Source organism: Pagrus major, chromosome 13, assembly GCF_040436345.1.
Source record: "Pagrus major chromosome 13, Pma_NU_1.0".
NCBI lineage: Eukaryota > Metazoa > Chordata > Actinopteri > Spariformes > Sparidae > Pagrus > Pagrus major.
Window position 1 is genome coordinate 8,840,856 of NC_133227.1, and position 26,067 is coordinate 8,866,922.

The 26,067-nt window shown below is 41.2% G+C and overlaps 1 protein-coding gene across 1 annotated transcript in view; it reads right to left on the reverse strand.

The window, feature by feature from the left end:
• LOC141006619 (rho guanine nucleotide exchange factor TIAM1-like) overlaps positions 1–16,776 on the reverse strand; it is a 61,624-nt gene extending 44,848 nt beyond the window's left edge. The window contains exon 1 of the mRNA XM_073478842.1: positions 16,654–16,776. The gene's annotated coding sequence lies outside the window, so the exon portion shown is untranslated. The remainder of the gene's footprint in view (positions 1–16,653) is intronic.
• Positions 16,777–26,067: the final 9,291 nt, after the last annotated feature.

Genomic DNA, 26,067 nt, shown 5'->3' on the forward strand with positions numbered 1-26,067 from the left:
ACAAAAGGGGAAACATAATTATTCGCTCTCTCTCTCTCAGTCGCCCGGTTTCGCTCTCATTCTCGCAGTATATTAACACATTGAGAGAGTGTATTAACACAATGGCCCGCGCAACAGCAGCCAAAGCATCATTACCATGCAGACGTGCTCACTCACAGATGAGCCGCACACACACACACACACACACACACACACACACACACGCACACACACACACACACACACACACACACACTAAGGGGGGACAAAGAACAATGTTGGTACAAATAAAACTCCATATTGGTTCAATGTTTAACCAAAAACACACATCTGTAAAGATCTGTTTGCTTCATTTGAAACTTAATATTTGATTTTTATTCAGTGAATTTATCACTAACAACTAGCGATAATCAAACATATCAAAATTTCGTTAGATATGGGTTCTGAATATTTGAAACGGTTTTCATACTTATTTATAGCAGTATCGATACCACAGTACTAGCTGTTTCTTTTTTGCTATTCTCTCCAACAGTTAGTTGAAACACGCACTATGCCATTATGTTTTTTGTTTTTTTCCTTTCCTTCAGTGTTTTATAAAGGTTGTTGTGCATAAAAAAATTCAAAGGTCAAAATCTACATGAACAGACGCTCCTCTCTCCCACAGAAAACACTGCTACCAAATGCCTCGTCAGTAATCCCGCCTTTAATTCCATGACTTTGTGACATCACACTACGTCACCATGTCGCACATTTGCATAATTTATGCATACTGAATAGTTTGGCATGTAAGAATTGATTTTTGACAAACTGCTTTGTTGTCGTTCGCAGTGCTGGGTCAGGCATGTGTGAACTGACCAATCAGAGGAAACTGGGTTACTGGGAAGGGTGGCCTTAAAGAGATGATTATTTTCACGATTATTTGATTAATTGGTTAGTCTATAAAAAAATGCTCATCACAATTTCCCACAGCCCAAAGTGACATCTTCTTTTGTTGAGCCAACAGTCTGAAACCCAAAGACTCTTCTTTTACTATCATAAGCAGCAAATCCTGACTATTATGAGGCTAGAACCAAAAAATGTTTTGCTTGAAAAATGACTGAAACAGTTAATCGATTATCAAATAAATGGCAACAGACTAATCAAGTAATCGACTAACCGTTGCTAGGCACAAAAACAAAGGGAGACGGAGACTGGGCTGAGCATTGGGACAGGATGTGCTTCAACTAAGCTGTCAGAAACAACTCTGTACTGGTGCTGTCAAACTCACATTGCCACATTGCCATGGTTGCGTTACAAACACGCTCAACACCTTTGGGCTCTCACGTCTATCACTTAAGACACACGCATGCAGGTAGTTTTCTGTGGAATGCGCTAGACTACAAAAGTACAAAGGCAGACGTGCTTCCAGTCGCTAACACCTGCACAATCCCAAGAGAAATGTGAGCCGGTTTTCCCACTCCCACTATCACTCACGCACACACACACACACACACACACACACACACACACAGTCTCGCACTCTTTGGAAAAATACCAAAGGCCTGTCAGAACAGCCACCGAGCAGGCAACACCCTACTTCCCAACGCCAATCTTTTCATCTCTGCACCTGTCCCGCCGCTCCACCCTACATGACACACATCTCGGATCTCCACAATCAAACCACCCATGACGTGGATGTGCTCTACTGTACGGCGCTGCACTGTGAATAAGGGCCAAACAAAACTGTCTCATTGTTATTGTAAGCTCGTCATAGTCTAGACCGCAGGCTGGAGTGGCTATTGAAATCAAATTATGAAATCACTTAAGCACCTGTACTCCAACAAGCCAACATAAATGTACTTGCTTTAAAGAGATAAAATGTCACATTTCTGCGATAAAATGTCCAGAAACGACTAGACCTTTGCTGTAGATTTTGTTAAGTTGTGCACTAACGTTATCCCAAATGTTTCCAACAATGTTCAAACGGAGAAATAAATAAATGTAATTTCACTCGCCTGTTGCAATAACTTCTGGGGAAACGTCAGATGATACAACGTAGTAGTGAAGATGGCTGCTAGAGTATGTCAAGGCTCCACACTGCGACCACATCTTAAAAACACTACTTCACTTTGTGACATTTTCTTTTCAAATAAAACAGAACATTGTTATTTCTGTATTTCTGTATAAGTAATATGCTTAGGATGGACAATATGAATGTGTTGCGTTGCATGCTGATTTAAGTGGTGCTTCTAAATGTTATGCTGGTGCTCCTGAGATTTTCAGTGTATGTGTAACTTTATTCTGAAACTGTCTTTATCATCAATAAAATACCTATTGTCTATTTGCTTTACAAAACATTTCTGAACAGGATCTCATCCATAAATAAAGCAAGTATTCCCCTGCTTTAAAAAGTGCTTCAGTAGGTGACAGGTGACACTTTCATTTGGTGTACAGTGCCTTGTGTTGTATTGTGGAATGTACTGTTGTTTTAGCCTTGACGTTTCGCTATTGTAGCTATTGGCTGTCGGTCAGAGTATATTACACAAGAGCAGCAAAGACTGACGACATGATGTAATCAAATACATTCTCAAGATTCCCACACTAGTTTGAGACTGGATGTACGTAGTTTTTGATTTAGTTTAACAACTGTTGATGACAGGATACCCCAAGACTAGACAGTCTCTTTTGATCTCAGACATTTTGGGCTCATAATCCTTTAGTGTGTGCTCAATCCAAAGACTAAATAAAGATGACAAATTAGGTTATTTGTAGCCTTTATTGTTAGATCTAAAGCATTTTAAAACACTATAGTACTACAGCCCTAAAAGAGACATTAAAGGTAACAGTAGTGATCAGTCTAGACATTGCTGTAACCTGAGAAGCTTGACTGATCTTTCTGACCTTTCTCTGCACCTTTCAACCACGAGCAACCCCCAATCAAGCCCCAAACCACATGATACAGTCGCTGGACTCACCCTTCCCTTAGGGTCTTTTCCCGCACCTTTCACATTCCTCTAATGGTTACCGTACCACCTCCCACGGGGCAGGGAATGAAGTCGCTGAGGTTAACACTCTGGGGGGTATACAAAGGAATTTCAGGATGGGGCAAACGTCATCCCAAGATGCCATACCATGGGAATCTGGGAGAAGGGTTTATCAGAGTGCCTCCATGCTCCCCAATTTTGCATACACGCCTGTGCACACCTTCTGGCATACACACCTGGAGGCTTGCATGCATGTATGTGCACCTGGGCTTCCTTGTTGTTGTTTACCCCGAGCAAACCTGCTTTGAAAGATAACAACACACCGTGAATAACATGCGAATTAGGACTAGGTGCAGGGAGGCTAAATAGTCTAAACAAATAAGGATCTGGGACTTATTCGTGAGTGAGTGTCTGCATGTGCGCACCTAGGTGTGTGTGCATCGTTCACATTTGAGGAGAAACTATATCCATCCAATGTAGAGATAACAGTCAGATATGCTCTGAAAACATCCTATTGTGGAGATGGGAGCGCACACTCCACTGCACTCCCACAGCTCCTCTGAGACGGGACTGTCTGAGACATCACTGGTAGAATTCCCTGGGAGAGGGAGATTAGCTTCTTATTCATCCTTTCGGGATCTGACAAGACACGCGCAACCCTCCCCCTCCCTTAGCTTAAACACACACATACACAAACAGCGTGCCTGCAAGCATGCGTCTCGGCTGCTGCTTAAAATCAAACATTAATTTCTTTTAACTGGTGAGAGACAAATCGTAATTCCTTTCCTGAAGAGCTCTTTCATTTTGAAGCCACAGAGGAGGGCGAAGCATAAAAACGACAGAACAAAGTGGAGTGGGAGGAAATGAGATGATTGTTATTCATTTACTGTGGTCCCCTCATTTGTCATCTCCTAACAGAGAGGTAGAGTACAAAAGCATCTAGATTTAGGATTGTGTTGAGAGCAGTAGCAAAGAAGATTTACAGCTAATTCCTGTGAAAAAGATTGAGGCACAGTGAAGAAATCAAAGCTAAACTAATTTATAAAGATAGAGACAAGTTTGAAAACAGGGGGATGGGAAAGAAATCATCAACTACAAAAGTAAATCCACATTACTGATGATTATTTATCAAAAATCTCAGAGTATCAATATCATGTCATCCCCACAACACTGATCGACGCATTTGATTAAAAATTCCGCTATATTAAACTCCCTCACCTAGTCCTAGTATTTATGAAGTGCTTTTGTGGAGATAGCGAAATGTCGAGATACGTATTGTGTAAGGCGATAAAGCCTAAATGTGGTACTTTAAGGCCATATCGTCAAGCCCTACATATAACAGATTTGAGATTTTGAGTCAGAGTCTGTGTGGCATGTAAGGATCAAGTGGAGAAGATAAAGGGCAGTGGAATTCAGTGGCAGCCAATTCACTCCACTTTACTCCTCAAGTGTCACTAACTTCATTAAATACGCTCCTCCGTCTTTCTGGGAGCTTACACTGTACGCTCCTTAACTCAGATTTCAGCCGACTGTCTCTGCAGCTCGGTGCAGTCAGGGATTACCATATTTTAAAGAAAATCCTTCCAGCACAAGTCCTCCATTGAGCGAGAGGCCCGAGAGAGTCAATGAGTGTGTGTAGCTTTTTGACGCTCCGCACTGTAGCTGCTGGTGCTGCTGCCGAGTGCAAACTCAGCGATCAGTGAGTCCCTGTATGAATCCAAAGACAGGAAACCCCATTGATTTTACCGCCCATTATGATCTTTCAAGATGTATATTTTAATGTGGGTACTGAAAGATTAGAATTCTCTATTCTCTGACTTGTTCTGATGAAAGAGGAAGGTGTGTAAGCCTAAATCAAATCCATCTTGCTCTCTTATTGTAGGTTACTATGCCACTCAAAATCTCTTGTTTATAGAGTACAGCCATACAGTGCGGCAGGTAGCATGACTCATGGCTAACTATTATTTCCTTTTTCTTAAATGTTTATAAATCATCTCCCTCTTTTTTTGCCATTCCTCAATCAACGCTGACTAGTTCTTCCTGATGAAGTAGTGATTGCGCAGACAACTGCCTCCCAGTCATCAAAACCAATCAACAGAATATTCATGTCCTGATTTGCTGCTCCAAACATGGGAGCAGCAGCAAAAGAAGTGTTGTTTAATTATCCAGGAGGAGTGGGACGAGACGTTGACTGTGCTCCAGATTCAGCCTGTAACTGTAGAAACCCTGCGGGTTGAGACGCAGCCTGGGGGGAGGAGCGGCTGGGAGTGTCGAAATAAGATAGAGAGAAAGACGTTAAAAATGAGACTACTACTGTACAGACGTGGCAGGGAATTTGTTTTTCACCAACTGACACATGGGCAATGATATGCAACTTGCAGATGGCAAAGGACGCTCATGCATGGCAGCATGTGCATTTTTTAGACCTGTACATCTGGGGTTTTATTAAACGGCGGAGAGCTGTGTCATCCGTAGCCAATGTTAGTGTAGTTTCCATCTGTCCATGTCAATCAATTCTTGATTTAAAAAGCATTAATATATTATAGAGATCCCTTTGGAATTTTGTTGGCAAAATCTACATACTGCAGCAATGAGGATGGCAAAAACCACAAGTTTTCACCAAATTATAATTCAATCAAAGGAGAACTTTTATGCTTTTTTTAAAAATCTTCTTTCCTTTGCTTCAGTGTTTTATATAGGTTCTTGTGCATGTAACAGATCGTGAAAGTTAAAAAGGTCAAAGTCTGCACCAATAGAAGCTCCTCTCTCCCACAGAAACACTGCTCCTGAAACGCCTCATCAGCAGCCTCGCCTTTAATTCTGTGACTTCGTAACATCACACTATGTCACCATGTCACACATTTGCATAGTCTATGCATAGAGGCTGGTTTGGCACCTAAGAATTGATTTAACACAGCTGGCATGCTGTCGTACGTGGTGCTGGGTCAGGCATGTGTGAGCTGACCAATCAGAGGAGACTGCGCATTCAAAAGAGACGGAGCGTTTTAGACAGAGGGGATACAGTGCTGCAGCACTGGACAGCATGAGAAAACTGATGTGTTATTTGAGCACTAAACCATGTAGACCTATTCCAGCTGTAATCCAAAATAAAATTATAACCCTGAAAATAATAATAATATTTCTCCTTTAAACATTTTTTTCACTCCATCAATCCATTGTGTTACTATTTTGGTAACTAACACAACGGTGGAGAAAGTTTGTGTTACTTTATAGTCTCTAGAGATGTGCGAAGTTGTGCTGAAATTCCTCTCAGCTTGGTTGACATGGCAATAAAGTAATGAAGTGCGATGGGACACACTTACATAGAGCAGTTAAGCCTGAAATAATTGAGTAGCACTATGGCTTGTTGGGTCATCTTGAAAAGGGGATTCCTTCCCATTATTTCCAGCCTTTCCCCTTTAACTGAGATATTGTGGCAACTATGCGAAGGGAACTGATTTCATCTTTTAGTGTGAAAAGTGTATTGTTGAAACAAATGAACTTATTGAGGCCAAGTGTCTTAATTCTGGCACCACATATTGCCAGACACAGACTTGTTTAGACACCTGCAGACAATACAGACAGGTGTGAATGGTGCCAAATTGGTGGGTAATACCTCCTCTTCCGCTCTGTGCAAGCTGTGGGGACAGCGAAATAACAGGGTGGATGAGTGAGCCAGAGAGAGGGATAAGAGGGTTTTAGGCAAAGGTAGACTGATTGAGGTGGGAGGTTGAGACAGGGGGGATGGGAAGAGAGGGGCAAGAGGGTTTGAAAAAAAAAATATATAATGGTGTTGAAAGGGGGATGAGAGGCTGTTAGAGCTGGTGGGGAGCTGGTGGAATCGAGTGTTAGGCCACAGGTAGAGAGATGAATGATGTGTGCTGAGGTGGAAGGAGACATGAGAGGTAAAGAGGTGGAGTGGTGCTGATAGGTCCTGAGGGGCTGATAGAGATAGATGTTGTGTCAGGTCAAAGTAGGGCGGATGTGAACAGGCCCCGTTTGTTGTCAGTAACGATATGAGTGCAGGAAGACAATCTGGTGAGAGTTATTGAAGAGGTTACTGTTCGTGTTAGTGAGTGTAGGTGTGACCAGATTGTCTGTAAGAACGTCAGAGATCATTTTTAGGAGGAAATGGTTGTTTGCTGCTGTTTTAGTAATCATAATATAAGAAGTGGGTAACATGTGGCAACAAAAAAATGAAATGGTCCTCATGTTAAAGAAAATGACTGTAATTCATACCATGCTATTTTTTTTAGAGGAGACAAATATTTGCACACAAACAACATGATTGTTGTGATTATTCAGATTTGTGTAATAGTTTAATTGAGATGCTTACATGTGGTTGATAGTAGCCTCTTGTCCCCAATAGTCCAGGTTTACAAGAACTGTTTAATAGCTCAGAGTTCACACTGATGTGGATGTGTGATAGGAAATAGAACAGGTAAATGGAGGGATTATTTTTACCTAACTTAGCAAAAGACAGACCATGCCATATGCTTGCCAAGAGTAAATTGAAAGAACGACTATTAACCTGGATGTGTTGATGGAGTTTTGGGCATATACCAGTTCCAAATCCAGTGCAACACAGATATTGTGATTAAGGTTTAAAAATCAACTGTGAACCCACTGTGACCTCATCCATTAGCTTGTGGAAGCCTTAAAGCATTACAGCCATGGCCATTTTGGTTTTCTAGAGCCTGAAGTGGCCATATTTGGATGGTAGGGTAGGTCGTCTATTTTACTCTGAATCGGATCATAATTTACTAAATGAACATCATGCTGTATTGAATAACACTGAAACTAGTGATTGAGACCATTAACTCATTAGGAAACTGTTTGCTAACGTAATAAATCAATTGAGAAGTAGGATAATTTTCTCATAAGCTTATATACAATCAAACTTCTTTTTGAAACCAGTGGAATCACCCCCTACTGGCCATTAGAAAAAAAATGCAGGTTTAAGCACTTTTCAGATCCATCCATCCATATATTTTATACAGTCAATGTTCTCAGTGCGACAATGATAGCATGATTAAGGTTTAAATATTGAAGCAATACAATATGCAGGAATTAGTGTACTCTGGTTTTAATCAAATTGTTAGAGAATTGCAAAGACAGTTCATTAAACGCAAAGCAACACTGTTATCACTTTATTAATTATGATTTCTGCTGAGACTCTGCAAATCCTTTGTAGTACTACCCTAATCATTACCAGGGAGCAAGAGAGAGGCTTCGGCATGACCGCACAAGGACAGGTAGGAGGGGGAAGAAAAAGTGGACTGGGTACCATGGGAGAAGAGAGAGGAGAAAGGAAATGAAAGATTAAGGGTGGAGAAAGATACTGGGGCAAACCACAACAGTAAAAACCTGACAGAGGTGAGTAAGCAGGTAGTGTAAAGGAAGAAGTTATTGGCAGCGGAATGGGCAACACAAAGGTAGACTGCAGAGAGATGGGGGGAGGGGGACAGCGGGAAGTGGAAGGGGAAGTTATCTTAGTACATCCCTGCACCTGAGTCAACAGCAGTGCTTGCAAACAAAGCAGCCCCTTGAAGAAGAGACCTGAGACAATGTGCTGCAGTTAGAGACGTGGCTCAGAAATGTTCAGCAAGAATGTGACAGACAAACAGCAGGTCACTGCACTGTGTCACACACACAACACCAAATCAATACATAATGGGTCTGGGGTACACAAACCTATGATACACTGCCAGGGGGTTAAGATAAGGTAAGGTAAGGTAAGGTAAGGATTAAGAATTGTAATAAGGTTTCAACTGGGCAAAAAAATAAAACTAACTATAGCAGTTATTGACAGACATAGCTGTTGTCTGCACACAAATCTACACATTAACAGTAAACCTCCATGTTAATGGTATTAATGCAGGATGTGCATATTTATAGCACATACGGTGCTTTTCACTAAGCCTTTTTTTTTTGTGGGTCTGCTCTTTACCGAGAAAAATGACCCTGAAATGAAGAAGTAGGTAAAGGTCTACCTACTTCTTCATTTGTGCACCCCCCACCCCCCCCCCCCCCCCACCCACACACACACACACACACACACACATACACATAAAACACCCTTGCACACAGAGAGGTGTGACAGATTCAGAGAATGACCTACGCCCAGATTGTTGCATCAATGTTCTGCAAATTTCAACAAAAACAAAACCGCTTTCACCATTTGGCACATGTGGTCAGTTTCACAAACACAGACTAAGTTTAGGTCTACAGAACTAAGAGGAAATAGGGTTGAAACCTACTGATGATGATTAGCAAGACTTTTTTTTAACCAGTTGACCAATCATTTGGAAAAAAATGTGTCACAGAGCCCAGCACATCTTTACATGGGTTGTTTTGTCCAAAGCTTCAACACAAGTAGAAACATCCACAGATATCCTTTAGATCTAGGTTCAGTCTTTTTCAGGGAACCAAGTCCTTATGTATGTATGTAACAAGACAAATTAACATTATAATAACTTACGACAGTAATGACAGTATAGCATATTAAAGGTGCTATATGTAAGTAGAGTTGTTCCAATTCCGATACCAGTATCGGAAATGCCATCGATACTGCCGAAAATGAAGGTATCGGCTGCCTTTCCAATCTATGTACTGATCCTTTACCACATAATTTAGAAAACCGGGCCCTATTACTTCCCAGTTAGCTAGTTTACTCATCATGCACAGTCTCCTGTGGTGAAAAGTGACACCAGTCGTAACTCTTGTTCTGCTTCTATTTCTGACTCTTCTTTGCTGCCGAACCTGTTTTTGCCCTATGTTTAACATAACATAAAAACTGTGTATTTCCAGAAAGAAAACGGAAATTTAACTTTTTTCAAATTAGTAACTACCTGAAAAATGCCTTTTCTTCTGCTGGGAGTAGGAATTATACATCTTTCATCATAAAAATATATGCCACCGTAGGGAAACTGTAGTCACTATAAAGGTTATAAAGGTTATCATCATCTAATCCCTGGCTACTTCAAATAAGAGTTTGATCACATTACTATCCTGTAGGATTTGAGCCAATGTTTGAAAGGCATCTCATGGCAAACATTATCACTGAGACAAAGATGTCAACAACATGTCAGCATCGTGGCATCTCTTCAGGAGATGGGGTTGGATCTAGGTCAATGGGTCCATTTCCTGGGAGTTGAGCTCTTGTGCTGACTCGAGCTGGGGGTTATTGTTTGGGCTCTGAGTGGCTACGGTGAATAGAGTCTCCCCTCTCAGTGCATTAGTGACCTGTATAAGCTCCACACGACTCACTGACATCTGAGTGCAGGCCTGAGGGGAGAGGACAAAGGCAATCTGACCACACATATGCACACACATTCACGTGTCTAAAAGCAAACGCACCAAAGGACAATAACAAAAAACACAGTCTGATTGAAACCTTATACAGCACTCACCACAGGGTTTTTATCCATGAAGAAATTCAATCCAAAGAGCCAAAGAAATCCATACAGCTCTGCCCGTAAGCCTTCATCCATGCTTTTGTCACACGTATTCAGACATATTCACGTTCATATTTGCACATGCACACACTTACAAATGCACACATAGGCTTTTGAGACCACCTTGTATGATCGCACTGCATCACTTCCAGGTCAACAAGCAGGAACGTGAAGTGTGACTATGTGATGAGCACCGAGTCGCTGGCCAGCATTCTCCTTTATGCAACTAATGTAATGTGGGGGTTGAAAGGAGGAGAGGAGAGGAGAGGAGAGGAGAGGAGAGGAGAGGAGAGGAGAGGAGAGGAGAGGAGAGGAGAGGAGAGGAGAGGAGAGACAAAGGCCAAGTGGCCTGTTTCCTCTGCTTTAATTACACGTGGCTGTAAACTTGGACAGAAAAACACACTTAAAACACACAAAGTAGGGGTATAAAGATTTCCAAGCAGAGATAACAAAAGGAGATCCCAGGAAGGCCAAACCTCCTCGGCACAAACAAAGCATAAAGACTTTGAAGACGCTCTTTACTCTCCCACAGTAATTCCTCCCTTAAATCCCTACTCAGCATTTCACACGCAAATGTATTTCCACTCTCTCGCTCTCAAGTCTTTTACAGCAGTTTCCTGTTCAGGTAACATTTTCCATCTCCTGTCTCCTCTAGGAGCATGCTTCCTTTTTACACTGCACCACATTAACTCAGCGTCTTCTTTGGGATGACATGTCAGCTTGTTTGCACTGCACACATCCTTTGTTTGCTAATCACTCGGTAAACAAAATTATGCATATTCATCTTCCTCTGCTAGTTTCTTTTGCTACTCTTCTGAAATGAGGTCACCCTTAAAAAATATGAAGATCTAATCTTCTGTATATCAAATAAGATGTAGATACATGCACACACACACACGCATTTACACATCATCGGTTGGCAGTCTGAGCCGATGTGTGGGCTGGAACGCAACACTGATCACAGATAATGGGCAGACATGACAGGGATGGCAATGCTGTCACATCGAGAGAGGAAGAAAAGAGGGATGATGGAGCAAGAGACAGAAAGAGAGAGACAGAGGGATAAAAAGAGGGCAAGAGAGAAAGAAAGGGGAGGAAACGAAGGAAGGAAGGAAGGACGGACAGAAGGAAGGAAGGAAGGAAGGAAGGAACTCCCAGTTCATCAGCAGATACAGCCACACAAAAGATAGGACATGAAAGAGGGCACACATGCCAGCTCATGTCAGCTCTGAGACACCCCTCCCCCGTCTGGACCGGTCCACAAATTAGAGGCACCCCCTTCTGCTTCTCCCGCTCCTTGCATCTTCCACTTCTTCTCATCAGGGGGTTGATGTTCAGAGGTCTTGCACAAAACAAATGTTATCCACCTGATGTTGCACACCCATCTGCAGCTAACGACTCCTGTAGTCCTGGCCAACCAGACGAGCGACATTACAAACCGACGCACATAAGCAAACACGTCAGCGTGACATAATGTTCACACTGACTCATTTGGCCTCTCTTCTTGCACAATGTCTCATATTTTCTTAAGCTCATGCAAAAAGCTAAGACAAGGGAATACAGATACACAAACACACAAATGAAAAAGTATCTACATGTGACCCATCACCACCTGTAGATGGTATATGACCATATCAACCAAACAGTATTTTTTACTTTGTCTTATTTGAATAATTTCAGCCCAGTCGCTAGGATATTATGTTATCAGATAATGTTTCTGCAAACTAGTGACATGTACCAAACGATATTACAAGCCAACAAGGCTGCCAAACGGAGGACCAGAGTTTGAATTACACCACTCAACAATTTTAAGGATACCTGGAGACATTTCCATCTGTGCATTTAAGCCAAACCATGATGCTTTCCTAACCCTAACCAAGTGGCTAAACCTAAACAAATCATGGAAAAATTAAATAAAGAAAAGTCAAGTTTGAACTTATCATTGGTTTTACAGAAACATACTTGGCTAATATTTATTCTGGCGATTGGGTTGATAGTTTTCAGAGCCCTAAAGAGGTTAAATCATTATTATTCAAAAGAAAAACAAAGATTGAATACATCAGAAAAAGCAAATGTAATTTTGTGTGTGTAAATATGTTCTCCCTGCTTTCCTGTTCTGTAAATCATCTCTCAACCTGTCAGATTTATTCTGTCACCCCTTGGAGGGGGATCCCAACCCCCTGCATGGTAACCATTGCCTTAATATATCAGCTACTCTGCAAAGGGATTCCCCCTGCTATTGAATGCAACCATGACAGAATCGGCACCTTAATTAGACACACTCTGTGAAACCAGAGAAGAGGAAAAACATTTCAGTGTCTCTCCACCCTCAGCTGTCAGTTTTGTCTTGGTTTTCCCAAAACAGACCTCAACAATATCTGTCTGCTACTGGGCTAAAAGTGACAGCAGCAGAGAACTGGGAGAGTGAGAGACACACAGTGAACCCACACGCACACACACAGTCAAACACAAACATTTAAACAGCTTGATTGCATGTGGGGAGGTGGGCACTGGGGGCTGCATAAGCCCTGTGTTTGCTTAACAGCAGAAATAAGTGGACCACTGAGGAAGAGGGATGAAGCATCTTCCAACAGTGAGAGGGGCAGGCGGACGAAGATGAGAGAGAAGAGGAGATCATCCCTTTCATGTTAATTGCATCATCCCTTTATCGTGCCCGCCACATGCTCATCAAACTGCATCTTATGCACTGTATCTGTAATCATAAAGAGAGGGCGTTCGTCTGCTCTGCCACAAGGTCACAAGAGTCATATTCACTGTGGAGGATAAAGATGTGAGAGGTATTTGCAGTAAGCTTGAGTTCCATGTTGATGATGAAAATTATGATTATTATTATCGTTTCCATTTATATAATGTATTATGTGATGCATGGAGCGCTTCATGAGCCTACCATGAGCAGATCAAAGGATAAATATGACTTAAACATGTGTATTTATAGTATATATTATATGCCGTTGAATATCTGTGACTGTGTGTTTGGAGTTACTGTACTCATGTAGTGGTTATGGCTTCAGGTAGGGGCATGAATGTAAGTGAATGCAACGTCCTCGTAAAAGACAAAACAAGCGTGTGGGTGCATTATGTGAAACTGGATGGGTGTAAAAGAAAATACGCCTACCTATATCTGCCCTATAGGTGAGCTGACTTAGCATGAGTGTAGTGTATCAATCTGGGTCACTATGTACACACACACCCACACACACAATAAAAACACACTCACACAGCCACAGGGGCTCACTTAACGGAGCCCCATCCCCCCCTTCACGCACACACACTATATTAGCTTACTGTACACAGACAGAGCACATGGTTGTGTGGATGCACACACACATATTTGTCCAAAACACACACCTGCACATGTAGTAAATGGACACCACATACACATATACACTGGACGAGCAGTGTGTAACAGTGTATGAGATAATGGCTTTCTCCCCTTTTCACAGCCTCCAGGCTTTCGCAAAAGTCTTTGTCAATTTAGAAAAAAACAGCACACGCACACGCACACCAGTTTTTATCTGCCACTATAAATCCCTTCACGGATCACTTCCTCAAAACACCCTGCCAATATTCAACTTCCTCATGGCGGCAACTGAAGCAGTGAATTGTGGCAAGAAAGATAACAAGAAGGAAAGATAACAAGAAAGAAAAAAAAGAGAGAACGAGAGAGAAAGAGAGAGAGAGATGACTAGGTTATGTCTCATTCTTCTCAAAATCAAAACAAACACTTACAGTATTTAATAGCCCTTTAAATCTTGGTGATATGGCTGACAACCTTTCCAGATTTACCACCTTATCAGGGTTCTGTGAAAGATCTGAGTGCAAGTAGACTTAAAGAAATACATTAGCACAATGGTACTCAATTGAAGTTGACATGAATTATAAATTACTAAGTTGCAGTGGCTGTCTTCTGCTAATCACAAGGTTGGGGATTCGTTCCCCAGTTTTTCCTGTCCACATGTTGAAGTGTCCTTGGGCAAAACACTGGACCCCACATTGCTCCTGATGGTTAGGCGAGCCTCTTGAATGGTAGCTTGCTGCCATTGGCATGTGAATGAGAGGCTAATTGTTAAGCACCTTGGATCAAAGTGTTATATAATGCTGCCATTTACCAAATTACAAGTGTTTTGATTTCTTGTAAATAAAACCACAGAAATGTTAAACTGTACACTTTTCTGCCGCAATCAAGTAATGAATGGCAAAGACGTAGTTTGATGAAGTCGTCAATTAACATAGGATCATGAAGTCGTTATTGATATTGTTTAAAGAGCTACCATCACCGATGAAAATCTATCTGACCTGACTCAGAAATGTTTACAGACAAGATATCGCATTAAAACTTCACTCATGTTACATTGAGTCACAGTCACTAACTTCCTTCCTCACTCTCTGACACATTATCTGGTGTTTACCCGAAAGTAAGTACGACAAGTAACCAACTGAAATGCACCTTTACCGTGAATAAAATTATAAAATTTGGAATAATGTACACAACTCAACAATACATACAACAAAGTCTAGCCATTTTTAGACATTTTAATGCAGAAATGTTACATAATATATCTTAAATACAATGATAAGTTGTAAATGTCTTGATATCAAATCCAGGACTTAGTAACAAAATGACCCGCAAAACTAAACTTGTTGTCACATTATTGTATTTTTACTATATTTCATTTGACCTGTACTGACTTTTCTTAATGGACCAAACCAAATACCCAAGAGGACTGTTTTTTTCTCCTTCTCTGGAGAAGAAGCATGAAAGTGAGGCAAGAGAAAGAACAGCAGAGACTCAATGCCCTTTGACCCCTCATAACTCTTTGGCAATCTGGATGCCTAAAGACGACCCTCTGCACAGCTGAGACCTTGCACGTCCACTCACACACACACATTTGAGTGACAGATGGTAAACATGTCTGAAGTAGGAGGTAAGAGTGTACATTTGCAGACGCTGCTCCTTTGTTTTTCAATCTTCTTTAACTTGTCCCTTATCCCCTCTCTATTACACACTCTCTCTCTCTCTCTTATTCTGTCTTATCGGTTACTGTCGCTGTCTGCCAAGTCTTCAGCACCGTGCTGCCTTTAACTGCTGTTCCCTCAAGAATTTCAGTAGCTCTTACAGTAGGTCTCCCTCTTTGTCTGTCTAGTCCTTCTCTATTCTGCTCTTCAGCTGTTTATCCTCTCCCATCCTCTATTAATATTTCCACACAACACAAAGTAGGCTAATGTCTTTATCAGATCCAAATCCGTTATGATCTGTCTTTCTTCTTTTTTGCATTGTGAACCTTTGATGGCATAACCAGAAATTTCGAGGACTGACCTGCGCCTGCAGCTCTCTAACAAGCTTTTGATAAGGCATTAAGTACCACTTGGCTTTTTTGATATTTCACTTTATCTCAAGTAATGTCAGCTCTCCTTTACTTAAAAGCACACAATCAAATACACACACTGTTACAGCATGCATTACTAGTGCATGTTTGCCCTTTGAGCCGAGCCGTTTGTTCAATGGTGGGGAAACGTCAGGTGCCAGTCTGGAGGGCTGTTAAGGTATTTTGTTATCACCACATTACCTCCAGTAGGAAACTAGGCAATGTCCCAGTGTGAACATTAATGATTGATAAACTTCTTTCATAAACACACACACACACACACACACACACACGCACATGTTGGCTCATGCAGGATGGCTATTCGAATGAAATGTGTAGAAGCAATTCTACAACTCCAATTCTCTTATATTTTTATTAATATATAATTTTGTGTGTGTGTGTGTGTGTGTGTGTGTGTGTGTGTGTGTGTGTGTGTGTGTGTGTGTGAAAGAGAGAGAGAGAGCGGGAGAGACCCATCAAGAGAAAAGAGCCACCACCAAACAGTCTCTCCTTGTACTAGCCTAGGAGAGAAGTCCCACTCATACATAGAGATGCATTGTGTTAGAAAGCATGTCATCTAAAATACACTGGTATACAGACATCAACACACACAACAACAACAAAAAGCTTGTATTCCTTGAAGAAGTCAGACACACAAATTTGGACTCCTCTCTGTAACTTCACCTCCTTTTCTCTCTCTTACACAAACACTGAATTTCATTCAAGTGGTTCGCAATCTAATCTCTCATCAAAAAACACAGAAAATGAAGCCAATTATCTCAAACACCAAAGCAACTCTATCTCTCTGTCTCTGTCACTCACAAAGCTCCCGAAACATCCTCAAAACAAAAACATGTATCCATTTACCTTCAACTTAAGCTCCTGGTGTTTCCTGTGTGTGTGTAGCAGTTAATTCCCTGTGGTGGTTAAAACAAAGTCAGCACGTGTCCTCTCCGGGAGCAAACAGGGGGAATCCTTGCATCAATGAGAGACGTCTCTCCCGGACTCCAGCGCGCCGTTGGACTCTATATACACACACACACACACATTACAGCACATACTCACACATGCTGCCTCTTGCACGCCTAGACCAGACTGAAGGCTGAGAAGAGGGTGTGTGTGTGTGTGCCGCTGCCTGAGTCTGAGCCCGCCCTCTTTTTTCTCTGGTTCTCCCCTTCTCTCCTGCATGCACTCATCCTGCCCTCCTCCTCCTTCCCTCTCTCTCTCTCGCTCACTCCAATTTCACCTCCCCCGGCTTGCCAATTGACTGCCAGCATGTGTGCTGGGTCTGTGCCTCTAAGCCTTTAGATGTCCCAGTCCTCTTTTTAATTGCTGGCTCTCTGGCCTCTACACAAAAAACAAAGACACACAGCGGACGAGCACAGGCACGCACAAACAGCGTACATGTGCAGATGCAGACACATTCGCCTGCAAGTAAAATAATACAGATTGACATAGTAAATGTGAGTATTTTTCAACTGAAAAGTAAGTAAAATGTGTGAATGCACCAGAATAGAGATGTAGTTTGTGTGGAGAGGTGAGAAAGGTGCACAGGGAAGAAGAAGAAGAATCCATCTCATTCCTTGGAAACCTTCCACAAGAGCAGCTGTAGCACCTGTTAAGCTGCTGCTTCACTCTTGTCTTTTTTCCCCCACCTATCTTTCTTTTACTATCTGTTAACTCACCAGGCTTTGAATGAAAAGGGCAGAATATTCAGTAGTTTTTACTATTTTTACTGTTTTCTCATGTTTTGAGTAACAAAAAATCACCACCTGTACGCTTGAAAAGCGGCTCTGAAAAGTTTACAGCCTGCTCCTTCACTCAGTTGGATTCACAACAGTTGCAACAGTGACCCAGATTTTTGGCAAAGAGGCATCAAGACGTCAATAGAAATGATTCAGCACTTTAAACTCCTCCACTGTCCATTCCTGTGCTGAGTATGTTCCACACACTGTTTTTGCCAAGATGTGTAAAAAATATGATTAAATTTGCAGCTTCATATTGTCACTACGTGTTTAAGTATTTACCTTTGTCATTAATACAAGCAAACATAGGTACATAGGTGTGACAAAGATAAGTACAAAGAGTGTAAAGTCTGAGAAATGTGTTGAACAATATATTGGTTTGGTACAACCCAGGACACTGAGTGAGACATAAACAGATTGTGATAATAATGTGTAATAACATTTGTTGTGCCTCACCAACTTTATAGATTTTTGTAAATATATGCTTGTTCTGAATTTGATGCCAGCAACACGTTTTACATAAGTCGGGACAGGAACAATTTAAGATTGGCAAATTTGTGGAATACTCCAAAAACACCAGTTTGGAACATTCAACAGATGAACAGGTTTGATAGTAACAGGTGATAGTATCATGATTGGATATGAAAGGGGCATCCTTGAAAGGTTCAGACATTCAAAAGCAAGGATGGGTCGAGGGTCACCACTTTGTGAAACACACGATTGTATAAAGTTTGTTTTTACATGGGCTCGGCATAATTTCGTAAAACTGTCGTAAGTAAACACAGTTTATTTGTAAATGCTTGCATTCTATTTTTATTTGCATTTTACGAGGTGTTCCAACTTTCTGGGAATCAGGGATGTAAAAATAAAATGGCTGCAGTCATGAGTCCATTTTTGCTCGCAGTGTCACCTTTCTCACCATGATTTGGTAAATGACACTTTCAAGTATTTCATCTATTGTCATTGGTGTAAACACACACACAATGTTGAATAAAATTTACCCTACGCAATTTAAGTGTATAGGTTTTAGTTGCATCTAGCGATGTGGTTGCGAATTAGCAATTCATTCACCCTCCCTGTGGCTGCTAGAAACGCTCAAGGCCCCGTTACTATCTGTTGCGAGTGGCTGCCGGATCTGAGTGGCGCATGTGCTGCCCATCTTGGACAAGCATGCACTCAACTTCACTAAAATTGGAAATTTGTTAGGTTAATTTATGATAATGGTTACTTTTTTCAATTTTCAAAAGGGACTTTATTGACATGGTAATTATAAGAACAATATTAACAAAGCAGCAAAGTACAATATGTCCAAATATTTGGAGACTACACAACACAAAAACAACAGCAACGTACGAGCAATGAACACTGAAATATATGTTATGCTACAACAGGCAATCATGCACCACCGTCTAGTGTTTGATTTATCCATTCTGAGCTACTTCCAAAACCATGGCAGTGCAACATGGCATAAGTCGTGACAAAGGGGCCCCTCCCTCTGGAGATAGAAAAGGTTCATTCTAAGGTAATGTTAAGACAACATTTCTTAGTTTCTGTTGATTATACACTAATACAAAACATAATTATTAATATTATATTCCATTTCTGCCCCTAAAATCCTTTACACTAGACCTGTAATTTAATAGCTGGGTCTCAGAGACAGCCCTGTATTGCTTGTGCACAATACTGTGGTTTAAAATGTCAAGGAGACTGGAAGTTTAGAGAAATGTTTGGCCTTTACTTAGCCAAAAGAGTATATCTGTAAACTTGCAAATATGAGCTAATAAATTAAACAAAATACACTCCAATAATAAATGACTTTCTTCCTCTGTAGAGATAACAATTCTCTCATCATCAAATCACTTAGCAAAATGTTTGGCTTGAGGACACGGGGTTTTAGGAGAAAAACAGAGACGATTACATAATAGGCTGATGACTTCCCATTATCTGCTGCACTGTGAAGCTCCTGAAACAACCACTGTTTGGAAGTATTTAACATTTATAGAAGCAAACATGTCGAGACAAAGGGCAGGGAAGGTAACAGATCTACCCAACAAAAGGACCTGACACAGCCTCCACAGGGGAGAGAGGGGAGACAGTCACGAGCACAAAGTCGCTAACAGACGAGGTGCACGCACAACACACACACATTCAAAGCTTTATACCCTCAGGCATACAATGACATTTCACCTAACACATACAATACCATGCATTGCATTGCTTCTCGCCTATTACAATTCTTTTGTGGAAAGCGTGTGTATGTATGTGCACATATGCTGTCTGTCTCCTCGCACCTCATTCTGTTCCCAGTCTATCCCCCTTCCTCTCTGTCTGTCTCCCCCCGTTTGTTTCTTTCTGTGTTATCTAACAAATTAGCTGGAGAAGGTCCTGTCCTGCGAGGAGCCGGCTGAAACAGGAAATAACCAATCCAAGAGGATGAACAGCGACTCAGAAAACCAGTTCCCACAGTCCTGCCCAAACATTGTGTTATTGGGCTGTAATGCAATTATGCAAGGGGTGGGGAGGAATTGGTTAGTGGTTTAAGGGCAACACAGAGCAATGCCTGAGATGGCATGTCAGCACAAGCAGAATACATAGGAGGTAATAACAACAGCAGGTGGAGGATGTTATGTAAGCAGGGAGGAGGGCTGGAGAAACATCAGGATGGCGGAGGTTTCTTTTTGTTTGCTTGTTTTGCTTTGTCTGTGCTCATCTTTCATCATGCTGCTTTTGTTATGTGAACTGTTTGTTCTCAGCTATGCACTCTGCAGTTAGTACCGCGAGGAGTAAATTAACATGGAAGGCAATTCACCAGTCGCATTTTCTGTCTAACAAACTGACTATGTGGTAGCAGCGCTTGAAGTGTAGCTTGTGTTGTTCCGCTGTCTTCCCCACTGACTGTGTAAAAAATGAGAGAACAGAGTTCCTGGGTCTTAAAAGTGAAGCTATTGCACCAGTGTCTTAAACGTGCATTTTCTTCTAATGACCAGCAAGGGGCAACTCCACTGGTTCCAAAAAGAAATCAGATTCTATGTAAGCTTACGAGAAAATGACCCTACTTCCCTACCCTACTTCGGCTGGTAATGTTTTCAGTTTGTTAGTCTGTGTGTGTGTGTGTGTGTGTGTGTGCGTGCGTGTATGCGTGCATGCGTTTGTGCGTGTGTCATTATGGCAAAATGTGGCGATGTGACGTCACGGTGGATTTACACTTCTTACACGTCTTCCTGCCCACCACAGCTGGCCTTTCAACACAATAGACTCCACCTTTCAATCCTTATCAGACCTCATCTCAGTTTGTATGTGTGGGTGGGGGGATGGCAATATCAGTTAAGAGCTGAAGGGAGGAGATTGGTTTCCAATTTCATGCCTTCTGCCATCTCTCTTGCTAAACATATCATATTGAAATTCATGAACATACTGTATTGGAAAATGGACCAAGAAGATATGCACATATACACATTCAGGATACCAGTTTGCTTCCACCCAACCACCCACCTTGCCAGATTTGATAAAATCATTATCACCAGCCATGCGAGTACAACTAATGAATAATGTATGCACTGCTGGGCCACAATAGTACATTCCTTCTGGCATGCTACCTTCCTTTTCTAGTCACAGTAGCTACCGGTGGCTAGTTCTACTGCTTAGGGTCATATCAGCTAATCCCTGTCTACCGCTATTACAATTTCCATTAGCATGCACATGCACAGTGGTATGCACAAAAAAGCATGTGTTGAATGCACACATACAAACACACATGCACACTTCTCACAGAAAAATAAATTGGACAGGTATATAGACAGACGCAACTGCACTCATTACCAGCGACGACAGATGTGACTGACAGATGTGACTGACAGCCCCCTCGAACTGGAGAATAAGCGGGCATCAGGTGTTAGACTGCACCCCTTCATGATCAACACAAAGAGATGATGACATGCATCAGATGTAACGCTGTGATGGACAGCTCAGGTTGGAAGATATGGGGGAGATGTCAATTATTTCAATCACCAAGTGTAACAGATCAAACATGGACCCAACCTCCTCTATGGCCCCACACCCTCACATTCATGGGGCTGCACTCAAGCTCATGCTTGATACTCACTTTAAAGTGTCAATAGATTTGTCTAAGCCAATATAAGATGTTAACTTTGGTTGGTGTTCCCAATAGCCCAAAAAAATATCAGCCGTCAATTTAACATTATTATATGCTAATGAGCCAGTATATTCTTGTCCTTATACTGCAAGGTCATACAGCACACATCTGTGCAACATAAGCCCAGAGCTATGAGTCTAATTTATATTCAAGTGGGGGAGGTTCGCTCATTACCTGTGGTTATCCAACAGGAACACTGAATATTATCTTGTTTGCTTTGGTCACTCTTACAAAACTTCTCCTCAACCACTGCTACACTCACATGGTTTATTATGCTCATACAGCAAAGAGTAAAATTACCTTCAGTCCAGAAGAAAAAAAACCTGGGTTGGTCATTTACATCATAAAAGTGTCTGATTCTGAGCTTTGCGGTCTGATCACCACAGATTATGCGTTGTCACAAAGAAGTGAAATCAGACAGACACAGTGGAGAAACGGAGAGAATAGTGGAGAATATCTGAGGTTTGCCATCAGAGGGGAAGTGACTGATCTAGTATTGATAAGGTACAGATAATGATCAGCTTACTTTACGTCTTGAAAACTGGGTCAAAGAGTGAGAAAGGAAGTTGGTAAATGGGTCTAAATGTACTGTGAATAAAGCTTTAAAACATTACTTCGTCCATAAACATTTCTGCATGATTCACGTTGGTAGGTTTTAATCGGCAACGGTAGTGGTTCAACAATAAAGACAACACCTACCACGCTAGTTCATTATGTCATTAAACTACATCTTTTGTTTTCGTTGTTTAGATTGAGAGACCCCTAGCGGCTTATAATTACATACTGTGTGTTTGAATGATGGAGCATTTTGCCAATAGACGGAAATCATCATTGATTCATCCTATTATCCGTTAATGAATGGTAAATAGTAAATGGTAAATGAAAGCTTAATTTGCTGTTCTATACTCTCGGTGGCGATTTTCTCCAGAAAAACATTTGAAAAACAGGAAGCAATGCTAAGTAAAGAGCAGTATTTACACAAACTCTGATAACACTGTTTAACATAAAGCCAATGGTTGTTTATCACAAGATAAGACAACAGGCCTGACTGAAAAATGTTTTGTTACAGAATGTGCACAGGTGCAGGTGTTTTCAGTCATTCTGGCTGAGGTGAGCAGAGCTATGCTGAGAATGACAAGCTCTTACTTGACTCTATGTACTGATAACAATGAGAAAAGTGCAATTTGTCCCATACTAACAGGTGCAACAAAGCTAATAGGAGAGTCATGTTGATGTCAATCATACATGGATTCTCCACATGCACACAGTCTAGAGAAAAGGTCTAATCAGGCAATATAATTAAAATCACCTGCGGGGTTTACAATGGGTGTGCAGGGTCTTTAAAATTGAAAACAATAGCTGTAACCTTCGGAGGAACTCGGTCTTCACCGCAGGGACCGGGGTCGAAATTAGGTTCAAGGGACTTTATTTTACCTCCCAAAAAGTCCCTGCACGGGGGGCAGTACTTTCCAAAAGTATTGGAAATTTGGATGTGTGGCTTGCAGCACTGAACACTTCTGATTAAACATGTACTTGCAACATTTTATTTTAGCCACCATTTTTAAATATCTGCAGATAAGCACATAATGGGAATCTGAAAAAGATGTTAGGGTTGGGTTAAGGTAACCAAATCAAATAAAATGATAAAAAAAATAAATAAATAAAAATAAAACTGTAATACCAGAATTTATGCAATATTTTCACTCAAAACATGTCAAATTTGACAATGGGAGGGTTTATGTGTGTAGGGACCTTGGGAACGTAAGTCCTTGGGAACATGTAAAAATGACTAATTGGCATTTTGATTATGTACCATATTTCTTGCCTCCAAGTAGTTGCCAGGGTTACCAGCAAAGTCTCCAGGAAGGTACACTGGTCCCAATCAAGAAAAAATCTGGCACGTAACCCCCCCCCCCCCATTTCCATTTATGGACACTGTTTTACAATCGATTCAAGACAAACATAAACTTACAAACACCTGGCATCAATGTCCCGTCTTTTTGTGATAGATAGAATAGGTATGTGAATCCCCCATTTCTTTGTAAATTAATGGGCTGTATCATAGTCAGCTACACTTATCCCTAAACTTGACAGACTGATGCTCACACAGCTACTTCAGTCTATACTAATAAGGCACTCACTGAAACCCAACAGTAGGCAAACACATTAGCAACAATAATCACACAGCACACTAAAGTTGCAGTTGGTCCTTCACATACAACACAAACACAAACAATTCTTCCCCTGCAGATACTACACAGTTAACACTGCAAACTCGTGTACAGTGCATATCTTTTTCTAGGCTATGCTGAGATAAACAGAAAGATGAATACACCAAGAATCAGCGCTGCAGTCAGCACTGCCTTATTTCAGGATCAGATGGGTTTAAGATTGTGCCCAATGTGGGTTGAGATTAAGACCAAAATAGATATTAAACAATGCACATGCAAAACAATAATACTTAAAGCACCTTGCAAGAGTCAGCAGAGATGTAGAGCTATCTGTAGGGGCTTTGTGCTAAACCCATCAACAACCAACTAGACGAGGATTTTGACTAATGACCGCGAAGGAGTCGATTATATCCACATGTTAATCTGTTAATATGTCTGCAGTTTTGGGAAAAAAATAATTATATGTAGCAAAGGTGAAGACAAAATATGTCTTTAAAATAGTTAAGGCTGGATAAGCTTAACACCCAATAATGGCAAAGAAGAATATAATGGAGGATATGGGCAGACAAAGAGTCATGTAGTGGCAAGCATAAACAGCATCACAGCAAGACATAATCAGCAAGACAAAGCATCAGATATAAGGACTTATCTGTCCTCTATACATGTTGGTATCCTCCAGATCAGTGCAGTTAATGTACTCTATCATGCACGCCAATCATAATCCCCATCAATGTAAACAGGGAGCAGTATTAATTAGGGTGCTACATTCAGAGATGATTATCTGGGATACAAGAGCATGGGAGGGGTGGGAACAGTGTATATGTCTCTTCACTTTTCATGCTGGCTTACCTCCGCTGTCTGACTCGCATTCGTAAAGAAATTAACAAGGAATGGAAGTGAGAATGCGTGTGTTTGAAGACAGAGGAGGATGGGAGCAAGTCGTCTGAGGGAGGAGACGGATCAGGCTGTAGCAATGCTCAGATGCCAACATCCTGACCTCGTCACAAACTCATGAGCGCAAACTGCACGGCCCATTTTATTACTCACACAACCCAGTAACCCAGCCTCTCTGGGGACACAAAAGCGCACACACGCACGCACACACACACACACACACACACACACACCATTCTGCTCTTTCGTTATTAAAGCACGCTCAGGCGCTTACAAGGCTGAAGCCACACACATCAAAAGATTTCACTGCTCATCAGAGACTCTTGGACAAGGATGAAAATGGATTCTGACATGGCATCCTGGAAAAACCGCTGGCCTTAAGCTCTGATATCATGCGTAAGAAGTCACACACAAAGACACCAAGTCTTGGCTCTGCAGCAATAATGGATATCTGGGATACACTGGTACAAATGCAGATTACAAGTCACACACTATGGCAGTTCCACTATCATTCCCATTTTTCCATACAATGAAAATATGAAATTCTGAAATAGAGCTTTGTAGTCTACTTTCTGTTCATTTTAGACCAGCAACATGCTATTTTTATTTCCCAAAGTTCAGCTCAACACATGTCTATAAATGTCTATTTTGAGTGATGAATTATGCATCACTGTACAACTATAAATTAGATAAAAATTTTGTTAGTCTTTAGAATAAATGAGATTTGCTTTATTTCAGTAATGATCTCTACTGACTGAAGAGGGATTTAACTCCAACAAAGCTTACATTTAATTTGTTGAGACATTTGACTCAAAATCACAAATGTGACTGTCATGGTGGCACAAGGGGAAAAGTCAGGGGGTCATCAAAATCAACTTAAATGTAAGCAAACACATGTAACCACACTATTTGATTGATTGCTATTACATTTAGTAGGACATTCCCTACTGAATCAATTATATTGACTTTGGTGATCTCTTGACTTTAAATCTAGTGCCCTAACGAATGTTTGCATCCTAGCATCCAAGACTATTACGGTGAACATGGTAAGTAGTATACCTGCTAGACATGAGCATGTTAGCACAATGACATTACCATTCTATTAAAAACACTATTGTGACTAAGAACTGCCTCTCAGCACTGCTAGCATGGCTGTAGGCTCTTATACGGATTCAAAATGCCCTTTTTCTCACCTTCTCACTTGCCCCATTCCATACACACAAAACACACACACATGTATTCTCATGCACTTCCTGCTCATTTAAGAAATCATTGTATATGGGTTGTTTCCAGGTCAAGTAGCAGAGACAGAATTAGA